This window comes from Hyaena hyaena, unplaced genomic scaffold (genome assembly GCF_003009895.1).
Source record: "Hyaena hyaena isolate Hyena2069 unplaced genomic scaffold, ASM300989v1 scaffold_340, whole genome shotgun sequence".
Lineage (NCBI taxonomy): Eukaryota > Metazoa > Chordata > Mammalia > Carnivora > Hyaenidae > Hyaena > Hyaena hyaena.
This window is the reverse complement of record NW_024080972.1, coordinates 1,415,978-1,437,549: the sequence shown is the minus strand read 5'-3', so window position 1 is coordinate 1,437,549 and position 21,572 is coordinate 1,415,978.

Here is a 21,572-nt window from a genome sequence, read left to right as displayed (position 1 = left end):
CCTATTTTTTATTCTGCAAATGACACTATTGAAATTATGTTTTAGGAAGATTGATCTGGGTGGGGATTGCAGGATGCATTGAAAGGAAAGAAACTCCCTGTAGTGAAAAAGGAATGCATAAAAGATGTGGCCATGGAAATAGAAAGCATGAAAGACATAGAAATTTAAATTTAACAATTTTGTCATGTAGAATATGCTCTAATGTGTGTTTCATGTCTATTTGCCCTGTCTTTTACTGTTACTAATATTATGATCCACAAATTCAGTCAAGCTGGTTATTTCGAACATTTGGGATGTTTGGGGATAAACCTAGGTGATTAACAGGAGTGTTTACTTTTCAGAGAGTTGATTTGTAATTTCAAAGACTCAGCTCATAACTGTGCCTTTTCTTTGTCATTTTCTGGAAAGTAATTGGGAGAATAAAGGTTACCTGAACAAAGAAAAATAACTAACTCCAGGAAAATAGGGAAAGTGCAAAATAGAAAAGGATCTAGTTTTGGATTAAGCACAGTGGTTTAATACAATCAATACACACTAAGGGATTTTTTTTCAAGTACATTACCATCAACACTTTATCACTTGATGCCCTAGATAAAATTAATGTAGAATTGGAATTGGAATCAAAGCCTGTGAATGCAAGAATGAAAGACTATAGCATTCAAAATAAATAAAATAATAAAGAAATGAGTCTTTTGAGAATTATAAAAAGATAGAAAAAGGAGACTGTAGAAAGCAAGCTGTCATTTTCAATTCAGACTAGATTCACGTGAGGAGAATGTTCTGTCAGGTTACATAAAGATGGTTTTTCAGACAGGCATATCATCCAGGTGTGAGAAGTGTATCCTGCTGCGTTATTAGGAATCGCTTCCTAGTAGGGAATACCTCCTACTGTCAGAGGTAATGATCAAGCTACCATATTGTAACAGTATAATTTTAGTTTAGTCTGTGGGCCAGATTCCAGCTAGGCAGGTAAGGGGCTATTGCAACATTAGTTTGTAAGAATATATCCTTCAACATATATAACTGCAGGAGCAGAAGGCATTATTTCCAAGTCTTATTTCATTCTCAAGTCTCATATTTACTTTTTTGTTCATGGTTTTCCACTGATTTTTTGGTCATCTGGCTTTTACATTGCCATCCCCATCAGAAATTCAGCATCTTGGGCACCTGGGTGGCTCAGTCAACTAAGCATCTGTCCAACTTTGGCTTAGGTCATGATCTCACGGTTCATGAGTTTCAGGCCGCATGCTGGGCTCTGTGCTGACAGCTCAAAGCCTGGAGCCTGCTTCAGATTCTGTCTCCCTCTCTCTCCGTTCCTCTCCCGCTTGCACCCTGTCTCTCTCAAAAATAAATAAGTATTTAAAAACTTTTAAAAACGAAATTCAGCATCTTCAAGAGGATACATAGCTCATTTTCATCAATTACAGAAATAGAAAGGAAAATCTCTTAATATAACATTTGGAAAGGGTAGCTATCTTAGTCTGTTTGGGCTATTATAACAAAAATACCATAAACTTGGGGACTTATAAACAATTATAAACAATATACATGTATTACCACAGTTTTAAATGTTGGGAATTCCAAGATCAAGGTGCTGGTCAAGGTGGTGTCTAGGGAGAGTTGACTTACTCATAGATGGTACCTTCTTATTGTGTCATTAGATGATGAAAGAGGCAAGCAAGTTCTCTGGGACCTCTTTCTAAAAGGACTAGCCCCTTCCTGTGGAAGTGATTACCTCCCCAAAACTCTCCCTCCTAATACCACCGTTTTGGGAATTAGGATTTCAAAATATAAATTTGGTGGGGGGGGGGGGCACAAACATTTAAGCCATAGCAGTAACTCAGATGTCTATGAAACAAAGTCACTTTTCCCCTCCTGAGAAAGTAAGATAAAATACTTTTCCTTCTTCTTGATGAGCCTGTAGTCTAGAGGAAAAAAGAAAATTAAATTATTGGATTAATTTTTAGGCAGGATATTCTAACTATTCCAGAGCTCATCAATAGATTGAATTGATAATTACCTTACTATAATTTCTAATCCTTGTTCTTAATTCTGTTTCTTGAAGCCATAATACTAACAAATAGAATAATAGCAATTTTATAATTGCTATAATTGCTAAGATTCATTTTTGAGACCATATATTTCAGTCATTTCTTCTGAACACACTTTAAGCATACTTTATATACTTACCCTGAGACAGATGCCATGAGTCTCATTTAGAACATAGGGAATTGCATCCTAAAAAGTTTAAACAACTTTTGCCCAACTAGGAAGGGGCAAACTCAAGTAAAGGATCTAACTCGGTTCAAAACTTGCTTTGTTAAGGATTACATGATGCTACCTTGTGCAGTTCTAATATGCTATCTGGGGAAGGCTCTTTGGAGGCAAGTCAAAGGTTGACAGGTCACAGGGGTCATAAATGAAAAGAGAATTGTTGAACTGTAGCTTAGGGCTGCTGAAATGATTTCTCTTCCTTCCCTAAAAATCCCCAACTTAGCTGAAGTACATGCTACTAGGCTATACTACCCATTTATCTCTCAGATTATGAGCACTCCTTTCTATCTTTAAATTTATTTATTCAAATACTTCTAATCTCACCATTTTTGGCCCCCTTGGAGAACTAGGTTTCCTCCAACCCTATGATGTTTCAGCCATTTAGAATCCATCTCATATTCTCAATCCCTTCATTCCCTTCACAACTCAGTTTAGATATGATAGTTCTTCCTTTGAAAATAGTCTTTAGTTCTTTGCTCTTCTGTCCCTTAGTCACAGTCATCTGATTAATCTCGTTTTTCTGGGTAAACCCAATTATGCAACAGGAATGTGCTGGAGAAATTCAATAGAATCTATGAATTTCAAATTGACTTTTAATACTATCACACCTCTACTATACTTTCTTATTTACTATCTCCCATTTTTCATATATATTAGTGTATCCAACTCTCCTGTCCTCCTACTTTTTGTTAGTAGTTTGCTCCATAATTTCCAAATAAAATATAGGCATTCGGATAAGATCCATTGATACCTCTAAGCATCAAAGCCAATAATTTGACCTCACTTTTGTATATGTTATATTCCTTTCTTCTCATATATTTGGAAGTGTTCTCATGTAACACTTCCTATGTAAGCCTAATCCACTTGTGCTATAGATCTTACCATTATGTTGTATACCTGAAAATAATAATGCTATATGCTAATTATACCTCAATAAAAAATTAAAAATAAAAAGAGAATTGACAGTGTGTTATCTATAATGAATCCACTTTAAAAGACAAATGTAGGTTAAAGGTAAATGGATCAAGAAAAATATACTATACTAATATGAATGAAATGAAAATACGAGTAGCGATACTAATTTCATACAAAGCAGACTTCAAAGCAAGGAAAGTTGTAAGGAATAAGGAGAACATTATTTCTCAACAAATGGTGTTTGGAAAACTGGACACCTACACACAAAATAATGAAACTGGACCACTTTCTTACACTGTATACAAAAGAAACTCAAAATGTGTTAGAGTCCTAACTGTGAGACCTGAAACCATAAAAATCCTAGAAGAGAGCACAAGCAGTCATTTCCCTGACCTTGGTTGTAGCAACATCTTTTTTAGGTATGTTTCCAGAAGCAAAGGAAATATAAACAAAAATAAACTATTGGAACTATATCAAATTAAAAAACCTCTGCACAGCAAAAGAAACAACCAACGAAACTAAAAGACAACCTACCAAATAGAGGAAGATATTTGCAAAATGATGTATCCAATAAAAGGTTAGTATCCAAAATATATAAAACACATACACAACTCAACATCCAGAAAAACAAATAATCCAGTTTAAAAATGGGCAGAAGGTGTTCTCTAAAGAACACCTACAGATGGCCAACAGACATGTGAAAAGATGCTCAACATCACTTTATCATCAAGGAAATGTAAATCAAAAACATAATGAGATAATCACCTTATTCCTGTCAAAATGGCTAAAATAAAAAACGCAACAAACAACAAATATTGTTGAGGATGTGGAGACAAAGAAACCCTTCCACTGGTGTAGCCACTGTGGAAGACAGTATGGAGGTTCCTCAAAAAATTAAAATATATATGGAGGTTCCTCAAAAAATTAAAAATAGAACTACCTTATAATCTAGTAATAGAACTACTAGGTATTTATACAAAGAATATGAAACAATAATTCAAAAGGATATATGTACACCTAGGTTTATTGCAGCATTATTTACAATAGCCAAAATATGGAAGCAACCCAAGTGCCCATTGATAGATGAATGGATTAAGAATATGTGGTATATTTATATATGCAATGGAGTATTATTCAGCCATAAAAAGGGATGAAGTCTTTCCATATGCAACAACATGGATGGATTTAGAGAATATAATGCTAACTGAAATAAAATAGTCAGAGAAAGATAAATACCACATGATTTCACTCATGTGTGGAATTTAAGAGACAAAGAGAGAGAGAGAGAGAAAGCAAAACAAAACACTCTTAACTATAGGGAGCAAACAGATTATCACCAAAGTGGATTTAGGATCAGCATTCAAAATTAGATCACTTTCCTATATACCAGAAATGAAATGAACAAGTGGAACTTGAAATTACCAACAGAATATGAAACAAAAAAATGTACGCAAACAGCTGAAATACTTAGGTATGAATATAACAAAATGTGTATAAGTTCTGTATGAGGAAAACAACAAAGCCTTGATCAATAATGAAAGAATAACTAAATATGTGGGGAAGTATTCCCTGTTCGTGCATCGGAGCACTCACTATTATCAAGATATCAGTTCTTCCCAACCTGATCTGTAGATATTATACTGTCCCAATCAAAATCCCAGAAGGTTATTTGGTGGATATCGACAAACCAATTCAAAAGTTTATATATAGAGGGGCACGTGGGTGGCTCAGTCAGTTAAGCGTCCAACTCCAGCTCTGGTCATGATCTCATGGTTCATGGGTTTGAGCCCCACATCAGGCTCTGTGCTGACAGCTCAGAGCCTGGAGCCTGCTTCGGATTCTGTTTCCCTCTCTCTGCCCCTTCCCAGCTCACACTCTGTCTCTCTGTCTCTGTCTCTCTCTCAAAAATAAATACACATTTAACAAATTTTTTAAGTTTATATGGAGAAACAAATGACCCAGAACAGCCATCACAATATTGAAGGAAAACAAAGCTGGAGAAGTGACACTACCTTTAAGGTCAAGACTTATACTATAAAATTACAGTAGTTGAGATGGTGTGGTGTTGGTGAAAGAATAAACAAATAGATCAATGGAACAAAATAGAGAATCCAGAAATAGACCCACAAAAATATAGTTAACTGATCTTGGACAGAAGAGTCTTTTCAATAAATGACACTGGAATAACTGGATATCAGCATAAAAAAAAAAAAAAAGTCTAGACATAAACTTCCACCCTTCCCAAAGTTAAAATGGCTCATAGACCTAAATATAAAAGGTATAATTATAAAACTACTAGATGGTAACTGAAAAGAAAGCCAAGATGACATTGGGTATGATGATGGACTTTTTTCTTTAAATGTTTAATTTTCTTTGAGAGAGAAACAGTGTGAGCAGGGGAGGGTCAGAGAGAGAGAGGGAGACACAGAATCCGAAGCAGGCTCCAGGCTCTCAGATGTCAGCACAGGGTTGACCCGGGGCTCAAACTCACAAACCGTGAGATCATGACCCAAGGTGATGTTGGACGCTCAACTGATTGAGCATCTCAGTCACCTCTGGTGATGACATTTTAGACACAACATCATGGATCTTAGATGATCCACAAGAAATTAATTTGTATGCTAGAGTTCATTAAAATTAAAAAATCATCTGCTCTAAGACTTTTTCAAGAGAATGAGAAAACAACCCACAGACTGTGAGAAAATATTTGTAAAATATATATTTGATAAAGGATTGTTACCCAAAGTATACAAAGAACTTAAAACTCAACAATAAGAATATAAACGACAACCCAGTTTTAAAAATGGGCTAAGACCTTAACAAATACCTCATCAAAGAAGGTATACAGATGGCAAATAAGCATATGGAAAGATGCTCCAAAAATATTTCATCAGTGAAATGCAAATAAAAACAACAATGTAAAATCATATAACTAAGTAAAAGAAGTCAGGTGAAAAAGGCTATATGCCATATGATTACAATTGCATGATGTTCTGGAACAGGCAAAATTATGGAGAGAGTAAATAGATCAGTGGCTTCTAGGAGTGGGGGTGAAGGAAGAAAATGGTAGTAGGAATGAACAGATGGAGCACTGAGTATTTTAAGGCAGTAAAAACACTCTGTGTGATACTGTAATGACAGATACATGCCACTATATGCTTGCCCAAACCCATAGAATTTACATCACCAAGAGTGAACTCTAATGTAAACTACAGACTTTGAGTGATTATTATATGTCAATGTCAGTTCATCAGTTGTAACAACTATACCACTTTGGGGCAACATGCTTGTGATGGCAGAGGTGATGCATGCATTGGGAAAGAGGTACATGGGAAATCTCTGCAACTATTCTATTTTGCTCAGTTTTGCCTAAAACTACTCTAAAGAAAAATCTTTAGGAAAAAGAAGGATGTGGTCAACTGTTTTTGAATGATGTTGAGAAATTGGATAAAATGAGAAGAGAGTAGAAACTATTGAAATTATAAAGCGTTATGTAATTCTTAACTTTACCAAAAGTAGTTCTAATGGACATTTGGGAAGTGATTTCAAATGATGTGAGCCGAAGAGGAAAAAATGTTAAGGAATTCCCAGTTGTCTGCAAAAACACTTTTCAATATCTTCGCTGTGATGGTGAGTACCGAGGTGATGTAGAAGTTGAAGGATGACATGGTTAATTTTCAATAAGTGTATGGATATGTGAGTCAGTGAATAAAGGAAGGTATAAACAGAATGTAAATATTTCTGAAATTCTTTGAAATTGCTATTTCCATACAAATGTCATCTAAAACACAACATTTATTCATAATGTTGCATTTATACATTATTGAGAGAGAGATTTATGGCTTTCTGACTGTTTACTTTTTTAATAAATAATGAGATTTTCGTGATTAAAATACTGTCAGCCTTCAGAAACCTATTTTGGCAGCATGACACTTCTTTCCTCTCACATTACCTCTCCCTTTCAAATAAACAGATCCTGCACAGATAGGCTTCAGTAACAAGAGTTCTAGTAACTTGTTAAAATCTAAATAAAATGTCTAGCTTTATATTTCAGTATAATGCAGGAAATTTAGTTCAGAGGAATCACTGCTATCTTTAAGTCTCTCCAAGTAAGAAGAAAAACACAATCTTAAAGGAGGTGTATATGCTTTTGTGTCTTTTTTCAAATAACTTTTTAAAGTTTATTTATTTATTTGGAGAGAGAGAGAGAGAATGGGGATCTCTCCCAAACTTTGAGATCATGACCTGAAGTGCAATCAAGAGTTGGACACTTAACCAACTGAGTTACCCAGGTGCTCCTTTTGTGCCTTTTTTTTTTTTTTTTTTAGAAAAAAGATGCCTATTCTAGGGGCGCCTGGGTGGCTCAGTCAGCGGAGTGTCAGACTTTGGCTCAGGACATGATCTCATGGTTCATGAAGTTCATGAGCTTGAGCCACACATAGGCTCTCTGCTGTCAACGTAGAGCCCACTTCTGATCCTCTGTCCCCCTCTCTCTGCCTCTCCCCTACTCTCTCTCTCTCAAAAATAAACATTTTTTTTTAAAAAGAAAATGATGCCCTTTCTAAATGAAATGTAAGAACAATTCCTGCATTATTTAGTTCATAATAGAGTGGGGTCATGTAGAAATAAACATATATTTTATTACTAACCTCCCCCAAATAGCACATTCTCCAATTCACCTTCTTTTCAGGGCTCAGAAAAAGTGTATCTAAATATCTTAAGACCAAATGTCACCTTCTGCCAATTCTCAAATTATTCCCTTTTGTCTGATGCAATAGATTCTGGGCAAGAAGCCGTGGGGACCAGAGAGAAATGGGAATATAATCTGGAGAGTTTTACCACCAGCCTCCATATCAAAGCTGCATAGGGAAGCCTATCTCTGGTAGTAAGAGGCTGAAATCCAGGTTATAGTTTCCTCTTTAATGAGCTCTGTCACCTGAAGCAAGAGACAACCTCTAATTTGTTCACACACAGAAGGCTTCTATTTGTAACTCAAATGAAGATGCTATGTAGACTAGTGTTGGCTCTGATATCTACTTCTCAGAAAAAAGTCCAGACAACAGAAATATGTAGCATCTATGTGCAGAGTTGTCTGGTTTCCTGCCCGCCCCCCCCCCCCCCGCTGACTTACTACTCATGACACAGTCCAAGAATTAACACATTTATTGGCATTCTTCCACCTGCACTCCTCTAGGAATCTTGTATATATTTTCTTTAATTTTTTTACATTCTCCTTTAATGTAAGTACAGTTACTTTCATTTTAACGAAAAGGAAATTGAGAGTTCAATTAAATTGCCAAACTACCTAATAAATAGCAGAAACAGCTTTTAAGTTCATGACTCTTACACCAGAGCTCATTTTCTTCACAATATGCAATTTAATATTTATGTGATCAGTTTTCTTAACAAAATGCCTCTTCTTGGTGAACTACTTATAATACCCCCCTTTAAATAAGCAAAACCTGCCAATGAAAGCATCACAATAATGGTGTGGAACAGAAAGAACAGATAACAATACCTTAATTCCACAGATGAGAACACTGTGGTTCAGCAAGACTGGTTTGCCCTTCACCACAGCCTCAAATTTGTAAAAGTAGAGTAAGACCACATCTTCAGATTCCTTTTCTCTTCTTCTGTTTCTCTTGAGTACACTACCCTGTTGAATATATTTTATTTTTATATCAGAATCAAAAGGCCTCTGATATTTCTACTCATAGTCAAGATGGCATTACTTTAACCATATTTAGCCTCCTGGTTCAATTAAAAATGAAAAAAACAAACTAGACAAAATATATATTAGTAATGACATTCAAGACATAGGCTATAAAGGACAGTGAACCTGTAAAGAAGGGAAATGGATAATATGAGCCCTTCAGGTGTCTGCGCTTACTGTCTTGAGGCAGTTCTACATTGCTGTCCAAGGAGAGGGAACCCAGGCAGAGTTTGACAGTCTCCTTGAATTGAGTCTGAAAGACCAATGTGACTTGAGTTCACAGGGCACCCTGGAGCTTCTGAGGGTTTTCTCAAGCCTCCAACTGAGTACTGATCAGCACATGCTGTTGAGGAAAATGCACCAGGCTGGGAAAAAACCAACAGAAAAAGATCAGAATAAATAATCCCTAAAAATTACACAGGGTCTAAAGTAGTTCTTTTTACCACCAGCCAAAATGAAAAAGCCCATGATGCTTAAGGTATTGGACAGAGTTCTCGGAAGGGTTTTGCCTCAGTAGATGTGCAAGAAATGAAGGTGTGAAAGATGAAAGAGTAATTAACCCTAGACTAAATTCTGCCTGTTTTCACCAAGAAAGCTTAATATCAGTGAAGGATAGAACCTGTACAATAAATTTAATCACTATTCAGAATAAAGCACAACAATAGTTTTAAAAATGGAAATATATCCAGCAAACAGCAAAGAAAAAAGAGAATCACCAGGTACTCAGAGAACAAGGAAAAATGTCTCATAATAAAGGAAACAATCAAACAGTCGAGGCACGAGGGTGGCTCAGTAGGATAAACATCTGACTCGATTTCGGCTCAAATCATGATCTCACAGTTTGTGAGACTGAGTCCCACATTGGACTCTGTACTGACAGTGTGGAGCCTGCTTGGAATTCTCTCTCTCCCTCTTTGCCCCTCTCCTGCTCGTGTGCACTCTCTCTTTCTCTCTCTCTCTCTCCCTCGTCTGAAAAATAAGTAAATAAATATTTTAAAAAATGGCACAGATAATAGACTTAGTAGACAAAGGCATTAAAACAGTTACCACTGTATTCCATAAGTTCAGAGAATGAAAGTATATATTTATCATGTAAGAAGTATGAAAAGCCCAAATCAAATATCTGCTGATGAAAAATGCATGTATGACATGAAAAATGCACTGGATGGATTAAATGGCAATTAGACACCACAGAAGAAAAGCTAGCTAACTTGAAAACATGGCAATGACAACTATCCAAAATAAAACACAGAAGGAAAGGAAAAATGAGCAAAGCACCAATAACCAGTGAGACAGCTTGAAACGGCCTAGTGTAAGAACAAGACAAAAAAGAAAAGACGATAAAGTAACTGCTGGATGCACATAAACAAATTATACATGGTTAGGGCATACAGTTTGAGATATGCATATATGTACACACATGTACATACTTATAGCATCATCATCACAAGCCAGCTAATGACATCTCCTGAATTTCTCGTTTCCACTTTGTCATGCCTCTTTCTTTGTAATCCCTTCATTCTCTTTTGTCCACCAAGAATCCCCAGGCAACCAGAGATCTGCTTTCAGTCACAATAAATAAATATTTATTCTCTAGAAAAGTATAGCCATGGAATGATACAATTTGCACTATACATTTTGTCTATTTTCTTTTTTTTTTGCAAACCCCTTTTTTTTGAGATTCATCAGTGTTATTGCATGTGTCAATAATTCATTGCTTTTTATCATTCAGTTGTTATTGTGCAGATCTACTGCAATTTGCTCATCCAGTTACCTTAGGCTATTGCAAGTAAAGCTGCTATGAACATCTGTGTACCAGTCTTGGCATAGCTGTTTTGCTGTCATTTTCTTGGGTAGAAGCTTTGGAACTGAATGGCTGGATCATAGGAGAGCTGCCTGTTTAACTTTTAAACTGCCAAACTATCTTCCAAAATAATTGTACCGTTTTATATACCAACAGTTTGTGAGAGGTCCAGGTACTCCACATCTTTCCTGAAATTTTATTTGCTAAGCTATTATTTCTTTTAACAATTCTAATAAGTAAATAGTATCTAAGTGCAGTTTCAGTGTGAACTTCTCAAATGACTTATTTTTTTAATTTTTTAAGCTTATTAATTTTGAGAGAGAGAGAGAGGGAGAGAAAGGGAAGAACAGAGAAAGGCGAGGGGTATCCCAAGCAAGCTCCACACTGTCAACATGGAGCCTGGCATAGGGCTCGAACTCACGAACTGTGAGATCATGATGTGAGCTGAAATCAAGTTGGACCCATAACCAACTAAACCACCCAGGCACCCCTCTTAAATGACTGATGATATTGAGTATTTTTTCATGTACTTATTGGGAATCCATATGTTTTATTGGTAAGGTCTTCATATATTTTGCTCATTTTTTGAAATGGGCTGTTGTCGAATTTTGAGAATTCTGTATTGATTCTGGGTTCAGTCTTATATTAGATGTATGTTTTACAGTGTTTCATGTTACTCTGTGGTTTACCTTTTAATTCTTTTGACAGAGACTTTTAAAAAGTAGATGCTTTTAATTTTGAGGAAATCAAACTTACTAATATTTATCTTTTATTAACTTTGCACTTGACATTCCATCTATGAAATTTTTGCTCAATCCAAGTAAAGACATTTTACTCCTATGATTTCTCCTAGATTTTTTTCTATAGTTTTAGGTTTATACATTTAGGTGTACAATCCATTTTGAGTTAATTTTAACATATGGCTTAGGCATGGATTAAATCTTATTTTTCCCCTGTGGATATCTAATTGTTCCAGCACCATTTGCTGAAAGGACTTTCCTTTCTCCACTGAATTGTCTCTTTACCTTTTTTTGAAGATAAGTTGTACATATGTATATGAGTCTATTTCTAAACTCTCTATCCTGCTTCATCTCCTATTTGTCTATGTTTGTGCTAATGCCACACTATCTTGATACTGTAGCTTTGTAACAAGTCTTGGAATTGAGGAGTGTTTATCCTCTAGATTTTTCTTCTTTTTCAAAGTTATTTTGGCTATTCTAGGTCCTTTGTATGTCCACATGAGTTTAAGAATGGATTTATCATTTTACACACACACACACACACTAGGTTTTAGTAAGGATTGTATCTAACCTATAGATCAATTTTAGGAGAATGACATTTTAAAGAGATTGCCTTCTCACCCTGAACATGATTAATCTCTCAATTCTTCTAGTTCTTCTTCAATTTCTCTTAGCCTTATGGATCTTGGGTCTGGTTATCCCTAAATATTTCATATTTTTATATTACTATATATCATGTTAATTGCTATTTTCAATTTCCAATTATTCATTGCTGGTGTATAAAATAAGCTAATTTTTATATTAACCATGTATTGTGAATACTTGCTAAGCTCATTTAGTAGTTTTAGTAGCTTTTTTGTTGATTCCATGAGATTTGTATAAGACAGTTCATTTCATTTATGAGTTAGAAAAATTTACCTTTTTCCTGTCTAAACTGGATGCCTTTTGTTTCTCTTTCTTACATGTATACACTGAGTTTAACATCCAGTAATATGTCGGATAGAAATTCAGAGAACAGACATCCTTGTCTTCTTACTGATCTTAAGGAAAATCATTCAATTTTTTGATATAAAAATTTTAAATATGATATAGCTATAGGATTTTCATGAATACTTTTTTTTGCTTTAACTGGATAGAATGATTTCTATGACCTACAGTAGAATCTTGACTGATACAGGTATTATTAAAAGAGAGCAGGTTTATTTTTTGTGTGTAATTAAAATTGCTTCCCATCCTACCAATGCACATACAAACCCATCTTTTCTTCACTCTGGTATGTGAGATCTTAATATTAGTGTGCTAAGACTGCTATAATAAGATGCTATAAGACTGGGTGGCTTAAACAATAGAAACTTATTTTCACAGTTCTCGAGGCTAGAACTCCAGATCAAGGTGTTAGCAAGTTTAGTTTCTCTTAGGGAACCTTTTTTAACAAATATTTATTTAATATTTATTTTGAGAGAGATAGAAAGAGTGGGGTTGGGGCAGAGAGAGAGGAAGAGAGAGAGAATCCCAAGCAGTCTCCATGCTCAGCAGTTGCCTGACATAGGGCTTGATCTCAGGACTGTGAGATCATGACCTGAGCCAAAGTCAAGAGTTGGATGGTTAATGGACTGAGCCACCTACTTAGCTTATCTGTATGTATACATCTCTGCTGTCTTTGCCTCATCTATTTTATTTTATTTATTTATTTATTTTATTTTGTTGAGAGAGAGAATGAGTGGGGGAGAAGGGCAGAGACAGAGACAAAGAAAATCTTTTTTTTTAGGTTTATTAATTTTGGTGAGTGCAGAGAGTGAGGGAGAGGGAGAGAATCCCAAGCAGGCTCCAAGCCATCAACATAGAGCCCAATTTGGGGCTTGTACCCATGAACCATGAGATCATGACCTGAGCTGAAAACAAAAGTCGGATGCTTAACTAACTGATTCCACCCATGTGCCCCTTTTCTTCTTATAAGGATACTAACCATACTGGACTAGGACCTACCCTTATGACCTCATTTGATTCATTACTTCTTTAAAGTCCCTGTCTCTAAGTATAGTCACATTGAGGGTCAGGGCTTCAACTTAAATCTGAGGAGGGAGAAACAATTTAGTTCATAGTAATCATTTTATTAAATTCTAGTTATATGTCTTAGTTTTTGTTCATTAAATCCTAGATGAATCTCATATATAGCAAAAATTTTAAACATATAAAATAATTTTATAGCACTCTAACTGTATATTGCTGTGTCATCTATTTTTACTTTAGCAAGTACCTTGAAGAAAATAACTCCGGGTTTTATACCATAGAAGTAATAGAAGTGTCAATGGGATAGACTTTGCAATTAAACAGATCAGAATTTCATTTCTAGTTTTTGCTTTTTAAAAGCAAAGGCTCTGATATTAGAAAGTCTTGAATCTTGGCACTACCATTTGGTAGCTCTAGGTCTTGTTCAAGTTGCTTTCACGCATTCACCTTTATTATCTTCAAATGTAAAAACAGGAAGAGAGCTTTTGAAAATTAAGTGAATGTAAATGTAACCACTTTATGAAGAATTTCTGGAACGTTGTTAATGCCAGACACACATTTTTTTTTTAATTTTTACTATAATTCTCCTCTTCTTCATTCTCTTCATTTATGAAGAGAATACTATCTACACATGCTGGATTGCCTATAGCCAGGTTAGCATCAGCATAGTCAAACCTAACAAAAGTTGGAGATTGCTTTCCTCAGAATTCTCATTGCTGTTTGTTTCCAAGCTAGAATTTACTGAGGAAAAATCATGTGTGATTGAGAAATAGATATGGGTCAAACCCAGTGGCTTTATTTGATGCAGTGATCTGAATTTAACACAGTGCCCAACACATAGGCGTGCTCAATAAATGTTAATTTCTTTTCTTTTTCTATACTATATTTTATAAGTTTATAACTATATACTAAGTACATATTGCATAATTATGTAGTAAATTCTATAATTATTAACATAGTTTCTGTTGTGTTGTTCCCATTTTCTGAACTTGCTGCCTGAATTTCAGTAATTTGCCCAATACTGCACAGAGAAAAAATGTGAGAACTGGGATTTAAACCCAGATCTGGCTGATTCTAAGCTTCATATACTTTTAATAAATCCATTTTGCCTACACAGATAAAACTTAATGAAAGACTCATGCTTCACAGAGTATGATTCCTACTAAAGGTGTCACTTACATATCAGTTTCTGACTACTGTGCTCTTAATAAATAATAGAGGGAAAAAAGTTCATTCATGAGCTAGATAAGCTCAACATAAAAGTAAATTTTTTTCTTTTAATGTTTTTATTTATTTTTGAGAGCGAGTGAGTACATGAGCACAAAAAGAGAGAGGGAGGCAGAGGATCTGAAGCAGGTTCTGTGATGATGGCAGAGAGCCAGATGCGAGGCTGAAATTCACAAACCATGAGATCATGTCCTGAGCTGAAGTCAGATGCAAAACCAACTGAGCCACCCAGGCACCCCCAAAGTAAAGTTTTAATGTGTGAGAAAAATATAAGAAATGTGGATTCTTATATTGATAGCAATAAGCTTCTATATGCCTAATGTAACAAATGTCAGAGTTTAGATATTTGAATATTTGTTCTGGTTCTGAATTTTGTACCTGTATATGAGGTTTTTCTACCTTCAGAGATATTTTAGTTAAGGTGATAAAAACTACCATAATACTTAACACTTCATAACTGCAGAAGTTAAATGCAACCCAAGTGTATTTTTCAATCATGTAAGTCCAAACAGGTGGATCTTATAGATGGACAGTCTTCTTTGAAGATGTGTTGTAGAGATACTTGCTACTTCCACATTGCACTGTTTCTGTTTTAAAATGTGAATCTCAGTGCTTCCTAGCTCCTCTAGATGAAGACAGCAGAGTGGGAAAAACTTACAGAATCAGGTGTGAGAGGGTTTAAGGACCCAGCCTGAAGGTGGTGTGTATTATTTCTGCTCCATAAGCTATACATGAGCTAGACTCTCACCCCTGCCTGTTAAAGGATGCTGAAAATGTAATAGAGCTCTGTGTACAGAAAAGCAGAAACAGGATTGAAGATGAGAAAGGAGACAGCCACAAAGAGTAACATCATTTTACTGGAATAAAAAATCTAAATCTAGAAACTTAGGAGGCAATGATAGCTTATTGAAAGTTTATATGAATGTTACTAGAAATAGGGTTTCTGTTACACTGATAAAATAATGATAATGATGATATTAAAAATGACAGATATCAGGCCATTTTCTACTACCTTTATGAATTTTTTTCTCACTTAATTCTCTCAATAACTCATGAGATAGGTTCTGAAACTTCAATGTTCAAAGAAACTGAGACTCACATAAATTACTTCTTCAAAGTTAAACGGCAACAGGGTGGACACAGATGTGAACTCACCTAGTCAGACTCCAGTGTCACGCTCCACACTGTAGATTGTCCCTTTTATAGCTTAGCATTCTAAAAAAATTTTAAGCATTTTGCCTCATTTAGTCTTTTCAAGTATCACAGCTGATAAATCAGAATAGTTTATTTCCTTTTGGAATTATATGTTGAAAATAAGAAGCCTTTTTGTTGTTGTTGTTGTTTTAATAATGTAGCTTAAAGAAGGAAAGCAGAGAAATAGGTGCTTTCTCAGCTTCCTGTTATTCTCCTATGTATGTCATTTCAAAACATATTTTAAAAAGTGTGAAGTCACTGCATGTGATCATATAACTTTCTTTAGCAGGAAACCTGAGCTTCCAAGGAAATCTTTCAACAAAATGCTGAGGGTGAGGGTATGAAATAGGTGAAGGAATGCACACTTGACGCAAAATGATTCTTTCTTGTTATCTAGTAACCAAAAAGTTGTTGGCTAAGGAGCTCTGCTACCTGCGCCTTCCGTACAGCTGTCAACCAAATTACTCCTGTTCCTTGGCTCAGTTCCTCCAAGCCCAACTTCTTAATCGATATTTTCAGACATTGTTTTCACTTTTGAATAAACTTCAGAACATCATATTTGCTCATATTTGCACAGTGTGGTCTAGTTCCTTGGCTGGGCTACAATATTTGGCCTCTTTCTTGGAGTCTGAAAGGTGTGAGTCCACTCTGCAAAAGGAACTGAATTTTCTTAGAATTGCCTCCCATGTCCGTACATAACTGAGTTGGATAATATCAATCTCAATTTGATAACAGTCTACCACTAGTAAACCAACTTAATTGGATTACATTTCTATAATTTTTTCTTCAAATCAACATTGTCTTTCAGAATGCATATTACATAAATAAAAATTTACAAACTCAAATCAACCACAGATTATTTAAACACGTTATTTATAAATAACCATATATTTTTTATAGAAAGGTGACTAATTGGGATTAGGGGTTGGGCTTACATGCAGTGTTGTTGGTTTTTTTTTTTCTTTTTTTTTTTTTTGAGTGTGCAGAATGCCTATAAATGACAGTATGCTATTTAAATCATTAAGGTTAAAGTTATTTGTCTTTAAATGGTATAAGTGCATACTGATTAGGTTTTTTTTCTTCCTTTACCATAAGACTCTTGTGAAAGTAAACCTAGGGGGTGAATTTACTTAGGAGAATCTCTTGTCTTTCTTCTTCAACATAGAATGCCATTAAACAAAATTATTTGGGGTGTGCCTGGGTGGCTCAATCAGTTAAATATCTGACTCTTGGTTTCAGCTCAGACCATGACCTCACAATTCCTGGGATCCAGCCACACATTGAGCTCCACACTGATGGTGTGGAGCCTGCTTGAGATTCTGTCTCTTCTTCTTTCTCTGCCCTTGTGCTTTCTCTCTCTCTCAAAATAAATAAATACACTTAAAAATGGCTTGGAAATTTTAAAGCAGTAGTATAGAAATTCTCCCTAGGGACTGTGAGATTTAGTGTGACAGTAGAGGATGACAGGAAGAATAAATTTCCCAATTGAGGGACTGATAGTACAGATATAAATTAAGCTTATTGAATTAAATAAAATGAGGTAGTATCAAATTCTTTCCAAGTTAATTATAAAATAGGGCATATGAAAAATATTTTCAGATGGGGATTTAGAATACAGTCTAATGGTGTACACGTAAACATTTTGCAAATTCCCATATTCTGTGAAACATAATGCAAATTACTGCATAAATTAGAATTGTGTTGCCATGCAATAGTGCCATTGACTTAACTTTTTCAAATGAATTTCTTTAAAGATTTAATATTTTAAAACTTCTTCCTTTTACAACCTCTTTAACAAAAGAAGTAGTTATTATAGCAGTACAATGTGTAAGTATTGATTTGGAATGTGGATGTGGGATAATTAAATTGGAATTTAAATTTTATGTTTCAGTTACCGCAGAATGTGATTTGAATCTTTGTACTGAACTTTGAAAACAGCGTGGGTATTGAATACTATAGAATTAATAATAATTTATTTTTGGTAGGATAATAACTTGTGATTATGTTAGAGAAGCTCCTTAGATACATGATTAAGTAATAAGTGTTCAATGTTATAATCCCTGAAACTTACTTCAAAAGTGTTCAGTGAAATTTCAATAAATGACAGATAGAAAAATAAATAAACATAGCAACTATGGCACAGTAATGATAATTGTTAATTTAGGTTTTGAGCATAGCATTCTTATAACTTTTTGTACATTTGAAAATATGAATAATACAAAATGTTGAAAACATTTTAAAATCATAAATCAGAAGAAAAAACCTACACTGCATGATTGTCATTTATGCAAAGTAAATTTTAAGTGTTTGAGGATAGATACTTTCTTAAAATCATAAAATAGCATAATAAATAGCTAAAGACTATTCTATTTATTCATCAGCAGGGTCCTTACTTAGAGTCCTTTTTTTTTGTTTGTTTTTGTTTTTTTTTTTTTTGATGTCATATGCGTTGCATCTTCACTTGTATACAATTGAAAATATTATATTTCTGTAAATAATTTTAAATTCTCAGTGATACCAATAGGTATGCATATAAACGAACTCTAATTATACCTTAGGGTAACTTTTAATGAGTGATTCACATTGGGCATTTACTCAGCTCTTGAAAGAACTTAAGTACTAAAAGGAATATGCATTCCTAAGGTGACTATAACAAGTTTTCTTTTTAGGACATTACTATGTAAATTGCAATTAACTTAAGAGATAATAGAATTCTTCTTTGTTGAACTGAATGGTATTCAAAATATATAGATGATAGATATATGGACCAAGCACTGCTACTGCTCTGTGAACTATGGAGAATATGGACTTAAATATCCCAGTGATCTGCATCCTGCATCCATCTAAACAGTACCTAAAATCTAAAAGTCTATTCAGCCTTCTGTCTATTCACTCAAAGGAAGTTTGTATAGATTACTCTAATGAGAAAATTAGCTGCTGTAGCCAGGAGAATAGTGTTGCCTTTGCCTGAAGAACTGAGATCCTCTTTGCCAATACCTGTGACAACATTACATCTGTTTTGCCAGCAAAAAAATTTGCCAGGTAATATAAGACTGTAAACCAATAAGTAACTTTAGTGTTTGCTTCAGGAAATTCCTCAAAATCAATTCATTAGTGACAAGAACCTGCTCACCTGGACAAACACCTCACTTCTTAAATGACAGATAAAAAAATTTCTTAAGAATTTAGGAATACAAAGAATATATCTCAAGATAATAAAGCCCCACTATGATAAGGCTGCAACTAACATCATAATGGTAAAAGATTGAAAGCAGTTTCTCAAAGATCAGGAATATAGCAAGGGTTTCCACCTTTACCAATCCTAATCAGCATAGTACTGGAAGTCCTATCTAGAGCAATCAAGCAACAAAAGGAAATAAAAGATATGAGAATTGGAAAGGAAGAAATAAAATTGTCTTTATTTACAGATGGCATGATTTTGTATATAGAAAATTCTAAAGACAACCAAATTAAAAAAAAAAAAACCTGTTAGATCTAATCAATGATTTCAGTGAAGTTGCAGAATACAAAATTAAGATACAAAACTCTGTAGCATTTCTATATACTAACAATGAATTTTCCAAAATAACAAAACTGATCTCATTTACATGACATCAAAAAATACAAATAAGTTTAATTAAGAAGGTGAAAGATCTCTACTTTGAAAACTACATGACGTCAATGAAAGAAATTGAAGAAGATACAAATAAATGGAGAGATATCCTGTGTCCAGGGATTGGAAGAATGAATATTATTAAAATGTCAATACTACCAAAAACCACCCATAGATTCAATGTAATTCCTATCAAAATTCCAATGGCATTTTTTACAAAAGTACAAACAACACTCCTAAATTTGTGTGGAACCACAAAAGACCCCAAATAGCCAAAATAATCCTAGGAAGAAGAACAAAGCAGAGGATATCACATTTCCTGATTTCAAGCTATACTGTATAGCTAAAGTCATGGTGCTGACATGAAAACAAACAAAAAGATCAATGGGACAAAATCAAGAACTCAGCAATAAGCACAAGCATATACAGTCAACAGATATTTGACAAGGGAGCTAAAAGTACTCAGTGGAGAAATGACACTCTCCAATTAATGGTGCTGGAATAATTGTATATTTACATATAAAAGAATGAAACTAAATATCTTTACACCACTCACAAAAGTAACTCAAAGCTGATAAAAGACTTAAATGTAACACCTGAAACCATGAAACTCCTAGAAGTAAACATAAGAATAAAACTCTTTGACAAGGGTCTTGGTACCGAGTTTTTGGATAGGACACATAAAGCATAAGCAACAACATACAACGTAAGCAAGTGGGACTATAGCCAAGTAAAAAGCTTCTACACAACAAGGGAATCCAACAACATAAAGAAAAGACAAATTATAGAATGGGAAAAATGTATTTTGCAAACCATAACTCGGATAAGGGATTAATACCTAAAATATATGAAGAATTCATCGAAGTCAAAAGCAAACAAAACAACAAAAACAGTGACAAGAAAAACACACTAACAACCCAATTAAAAAATGGACAAAGAACCTGAATAGACATTTCTCCAAAGAAGATGTATGAGAGGCCAAGTAAAAATGAATTAAATGAAAATGAAAATCACAATGAGATATCACCTCACGCCGTTAGAGTGGTCATCATGCAAAAGACAAGTGATAACAAATGCCAGTGAGGATGTGGAAAAAGGGAACCTTTGTGCACTGTTGGTGCTACTGTACATTGATACCACTCCTGTGGGAAACAGTATGGAAAGTCCTCAAATAATTAAAAATAGAACAACCATATGATCTGGGGTGCCTGGATGGCTCAGTTAAGTGTCTGACTCTTGATTTTGGCTCAGGTCATGATCCTAAGGTCATGAGATTGAGCCCAGGTCGAGCTCCACACTGAGCATGCAGCCTACTTAAGATTCTCTCTCCCTCTGTACCTCTTTCCTGCTCACATATTCTCTCTCTCTCTCTAATAAAAAAGAATAATAAATCGTTCTTTCTCTCTGAAATAAATTAGTAATGATAATAATAATAATAATAATAATAATAATAATGAAAAGAACTACCGTATGATCCAATGATTCCAGTCTGAGAATATATCCAAAGGAAATGAAAATATTAACCTGAAAAGATATCTGCTCCCTCATGTTCATAGCAGCATTATTTATAATAACCACGACATGAAAACAACCTAAGTGTCTGTCAATGGATAAACAGATGAAGGAGCTGTGGTAAATATATAAATGGAATGTTATTCAGCCATAAAAAATAAGGAAATCCTACCAATGTGACAACGTGGATGTGTCTTAAAAATAGTATGCCAAAAAAAAAAAATTATGCCAAGTGAAATAAGTCAGAGAAAAACATGTACTATATAATCTCACTTATATATGGTATCTAAAATGAACAAACACTCAGAGCAAAAGAGATCAGACTTGGGGTTACCAGAGGAAGGAGGTAGGGGGAAAGGGGATTAGAGGAAGGTGATCAAAAGGTACAAACTTCCTGTGATAAAATAAGTTAGCACTAGGGATATAACATCCAACACGATGATTACAGGTAACACTGATATATAATATGTAGGAAACTTGTTAAGAGAGTAAATCCTAAGACTTATCATCACAAGGAAAAATGTTTTCCCCCTTTTTCTTTATTCTCTTTTTATTGTAACTATATGGGAA